Source organism: Camellia sinensis, chromosome 8 (genome assembly GCF_055761805.1).
Source record: "Camellia sinensis isolate YWXY chromosome 8, ASM5576180v1, whole genome shotgun sequence".
Lineage (NCBI taxonomy): Eukaryota > Viridiplantae > Streptophyta > Magnoliopsida > Ericales > Theaceae > Camellia > Camellia sinensis.
In genome coordinates, this window is record NC_138968.1 from 177,154,550 (window position 1) to 177,160,044 (window position 5,495).

At 35.0% G+C, this 5,495-nt stretch overlaps 1 long non-coding RNA gene across 1 annotated transcript; it reads left to right on the forward strand.

The window, feature by feature from the left end:
• The first annotated feature begins 332 nt into the window (after window positions 1-332).
• On the forward strand, window positions 333-2,003 carry LOC114279235 (uncharacterized). The gene is made up of 2 exons (XR_014337268.1): window positions 333-1,157; window positions 1,781-2,003. It is a non-coding gene; the product is annotated as an uncharacterized LOC114279235 (long non-coding RNA).
• The last annotated feature ends 3,492 nt before the right edge of the window (window positions 2,004-5,495 follow it).

Sequence of the window (5,495 nt, forward strand, 5' to 3'; positions counted from 1 at the left end):
TAAATATGAAACAAATAAATTTTCAACCTTACTAAATGAAAAAACAAAAAAAAAAAATTCATTAACTATAAAAAAATGATTTTAATAAAAAATAATTTTTTTATAGCAATGACATTCTCCGTTGCAAAAAAAAAAAAGAGTCGTTTTATTATTTAAATATTTATTTGTAATGAAAATTAAAAAAAAAAAAAATTTCCATTCTCCCCCCTTCCTTTTCCATTCTCGCTTGGGTTCCCCCAACCCAAAATCCCCAATCTCAAAAATCCCTAATCCCCCCCTCCCTCCCCCCCCCCCCTCTTCCTTCTTTTCCATTCCAGTTGTTTAAAATATTATGCTTTCCACGACGTCCAATTACTGTCGTGAAAGGGACGATCGAAAAAAAAAATAGCGCCAAAATAAATATTTTGAGCGCCAAAAAAAAAAAAGAAAATTAAAAAAGAAAGATAGAAACAATCAGAAGCCCCAATTTTTTCAGCCCCAACACCAATCTTAAAAAAATAAACTCAAAGCATTTTCTGTGCAGTGAGGGCGACGAAGAAGAAGAAGAAGAAGTGGAAGAGACACTGATGAATCCTCCATCTCCATCACCATACCTCACATTTCTTCCTTCACCCGCTAACCTAACTTCTTCTATTCTCATCTCCACCACCATCCCTCTCTCACCACCACCACCAACTCAATCACTTCACCAACACCACCACCTCTGCCTCTGCCATAGCCTCCCGGTCTCCCTACCGCTCTCTCAATACTCAAACACCTCATCCACCTCTCCAAAACCACCCTCCACTCTCTCTCCACTCTCCTCCCCACCACCGCCACCACTACCGCCCTCTGCCCCTGCCCTTTCAATTTCCACCACCGCCTTCCGCCGGAATCCCTTTTCCGCCACTCCTTCCAATGCCCTTCTTCCCCTTCCCCTCTTTTCAACCTTAACCCCCTCCTGCTCCAATCACTGCGCTACCCCAACACTCTCAAACCCTCCCGACAACTCTTCAATCAGAACTGCTTCCTTCAAACCCTACACGATACCAACTCCAACCTCTGCTTCTCCCTTGACGAGTACTGCGACTTCGGCCCCAATTTCTTCTACCGTAATTGCCCCGGCGTAGTTAGCTCTGCCGATCGAGATAGTTTGAGCCGAACCTTTACTCTCCCAGGTATTTTATCGATTCAATGTGCAAATTTTGTAGGCAGTGATAATGGTGAAATTAAGGGTTTTTCTAGGGACTGTGTTAGGCTTCTTCCTTTGAAGTTGTGGCTTGTTAGGAGTGAAATTGAGTCATTGAGGGATTACCCTATTGCCTATTCGTATAGAGTTCTTTGGATCATTTTGTGTTCTGTTATGGCTGAAGATTGTGATTTCCTTAGATGGGTAATTGTGAATTTTCCTTTGTTATGATGGTGTGATTGATGTGCCTATGAGGGATCAAATAGTTTTGCTTTTTTAGCTTTGTTTGAAAGCAATTGTGAGGGAAGCTACTGGTTCGGTGGATTCAGTATTGAACATAGATGTGAGGGAGTTGAATCCAGCTGCTATGAGTTTATATCATGGATGGCTATTATTTCATGATATAAACTCTGTGCCTAATGATTTGCACGTACAACATTATAATTTCAGTTTATTTTTAATTGCGGGAAGTGGTGTGTGTTTTTGTTTTTAAATTATGGATGTGAGAACTTTCTGGTTTTCAAAATATTTCAAGTTCTCTTACTTACTAAGAATTTAGAATTAGAAACAGCATCATAAGCAATCACTTGACCTGCTACTTTGTTTCCTCAGTGCACATCAAAGAAAGGTGGAAGTGAGACAATGGACCTGATTGATTGCAGAATAAAAGTTTGGTAGCCAGTGGACAAGCGGTAAGTATTTTGTTGGTTTAGAGAACAAGATTAAGCCATTTTTTAACAAAATAGGTGAGAAAGATAAAGTTGGAGCATGAGATGTGTAGGTCTATGAAATTGGGAATCTCTATTATATTTAAATTTCTAATTTATTATGTATCCATCTTCTGTTTAAAATTAAGCTCTGGATAATTTCCTTTCCAGGTAAAAGTAGTTAGATTGAGATGAGTCATATCCTTTCACTCATAGGTTCAACACTTGAAAAAATATTTTCAATAACACCAGTGTCTACAAGGTTGGCCATGGCTTAGTTTTGTTCTTCACTTGGATTGTGAAAATGAATTTTATTTTCTTGTACCCATGAACACAGTGACCCTTACCAAATTCTTCTTTAGTTCAGTTTCATGAAAGTTTCCCATTCTACTCCTCTGTTTAGGGCCATGGGTGGTCTGCTACTACTAGGAGTCTGCGACTTTTGATCAGTTTGTCACTCTGTTTTCTATGCCATCCATATTGGATTCTCTGGCATACATTAAAACTTTTCTTAATCCTTTGATTGAGTCATCTCAAATAGTTGACCTTGTTTATGACTTAATCAATAGCTACTCATAAGTTTTGTTCCATTCCTAATTGTGTCTTTCCTGCAAGGAAGCAAGGACACTTCCCTATATGTGACATATACACATTTTTGGACACGGATAGGTGTCAAACACTGGAGACATGCCCCAACATCTGTTAATTTAGTTTAACCTGACATGTTGTTGACTTGGTGAGGACATCCCTATATGAGAATCAGACTCACACAGACCAAAAATGGCAGGGGCCAAACTCTAATTTTGGAAGCCATTTAATGAACGGTCAAAGTGGTAAAAATAAAAATAAAAAGATTGATACATTCAGAATGGAAAGAAAATTTGACACTACACTCGCACATCCCAATATTAGTGATGGGCCAAGATGACTTGTACCCAGTTGTCAGTCACACTGGCACATCCCAACGTGGGTGACTGGTGAAGATGACTTCTGCCCAGCGGTGTGTACCCCAGGGCCAATGACCTCTGGCTAGTGGAGAAGGGCTTCTGGCATATTCTCTTTGGCCCTTGCTTGCATTGACCTCCCAGTCTTGTGGCCTTTGGCGGATGTTGCTTGGGTTGTCATGATGATTAAAAAATTATATATATTGATCTCATGTTTGCTCTTTAGCTACCATCTTTTGATTGCTTTGACGCTGCCAATTTTCATAAGCCAAATCAATTTGTGGGCTGTCTGGAGATGGATTACATGTGGATGCAAGTCTCAAACCCATTCATCATCTTTTTTTACTTTATTTATATTTTCTATTTGTCGAACATGACATACAAAGAAAAAATGGGAGAATCAAATCAAAATTTATATTTATAATTTCCAAATGTAAATATATATATGTATATATTGTTGTGGCTCTGCCGGTTTTATGGCTTTTGAAAATTGCCTTGTTAGCGTGTATATATATCCATGTGCTAATAAATTATTCAAAAGCATACCACATAATCTTGATCTAGGGAATGACAATCCTTGATTACCTTAGTAGTGTGTACTTTTTGTACACGTGGTTTGCACTCCAAAATCCTTGTGTGTATACATGCTGCTGCAAGAATTGTGTCTTGATGGTGTCTTGTTAAAATCAGCAGGTTTTATGGAGTAGTGAAGTCTTATGACTCTGAACATAAGAAATATGTGGTAAGTGCACCGTTCCATGTTCTATTTTTTTATTCTAATACTTGTGTTAGTCATGTTTTGGAGATACACATTTTATTTATTTATTTATCAATAATGTTATAATTGTAATCTCATATGGTTCTTTGACATAATTTTCTCTGATCAATTTTGTGTTAAAGGTACTGTATGATAATGGAGATGTGGAAGTGCTCCATTTAGATAAAGAGCGTTGGGAGCTTGTTGACAATGGTCACAAGCCTACAAAGGTTAACTTTATATTATAAATTCTATTGAAGCAATGAATTGGCCTTTAACTCTAACAATGTGTCTTTTTTACACCACCATTCACAGTAGCTAAATTATCTAAAAAGGGATTGTGAGTAATGCCTTCTAATTCATATCTGCAATCTACAAATTGTTTTGTGGGAATTATATGTTTAAACGTGCAGAGGCTTGTGGCAGTATTGGTGCATGGATCTAATTTTATTTTATTTTGCAGATTGTCTGAGAAGAACATCTACAAGGTTTCATTTTCATTATGATTTATCCCAAACATTTGGCTTATAATAGTGTTAGTACATTTTGATTATGTAATTCTGTCTAGATATATAACCTGTTTCATATACTAACCATTAAAGCTTCATTAATTTGTTTAGGACCATGGAATTGTTAGTTGAGTATTGAAAGGGTAAAGAGTCCATGAAAACCAACTAAAACATTTTGTTTATAATGTTACAGAGAATCAAAATCAACTAAAACATTTCTAACACCAAGTGGTGGAGAGGTTGCAGGTCCAAAGGATGCTTATTCATTACAATCTGGCTTTTTTGGGATGAAGCATCTGGCTATTATTATGATGCTTCTTCTGGATTCTATTATGATGGAAATACAGGTATTTATTTATTTGGAAGCTACATTTTAGTTGTTGTTTTCCTCATTGTTATATGAACTTACAGCACCTTAATGGGATGCACCATTTGTGAATTAACTTTAAAATTAATTTTTTGTTCTCATAATCTCGAAAAAAAAGTCTGTTAGAGGGGTATATTGTATAATTGATCTAATTGTAAATTGATGAGTTACTAATGTTTTTAATCTTTTGTATAATTAATTAATTACTAAATCTTTTAATTTATTTTTTTGCAGATTGGATTGGGGTGGCATTTTTGACGTGTAACAATGATCTAATTTGCTTGAATGTTCATTTTTGTTTGATAAGGATACACATACTTTGTGGAGTTGCACTAGTTATTGTTGGATTTTTGGTAAAATTGAACAAGTTATAACTTTTGGATATTTTGTGGATATTTCACTATTTTATTGTACTAGGATGAAATTATTTGTGATGATGAATGGATATTTTCATTTTGTTAATTCGTAAATGTGTTGATAACAGGTTAGGTTAAGTTGTGATAGAATTGTTATATTCAACAGGTTTCAACATGAATAGGGTTATATTTGTTGAACTAAAATTTAGATTTTGATAAAATAGGTATATAATATGGAAAAAAATATTATGAAATTATTGACAAAATTTTCCATCCCTAAAGAAGGCTCTTTTGTCTCTTATTTCGCTTAGGTGGATGATTAATTTTGTCATGAATTTTTTATTTCGTCACTAAATGCATTTTTCGTGACAAAAAATATTATCACATTTTGTCACTATTATCCTCAATGTGTGATGAATTTTTTTTGACATTATTTTATCGTTTTTAATGATGAATTTTTTTTTTGTCTCTATTGGTAGCTTCTTTGACAAAATTTTTTTGTCTTCGTTTATATTAAACGTGACAAAATTATTGTCTCCATTTCTTATATTTATGACAAAATAATTGTGTCTCTAATTTCTCCTTTAATGACAAAATATTTTGTCGCTAATTACTTACAAGTATGTTCCTAACAGAGTGTATTTGAGACAAAAAAAATTGTCACAAATTTATCATTTTTAATGATGA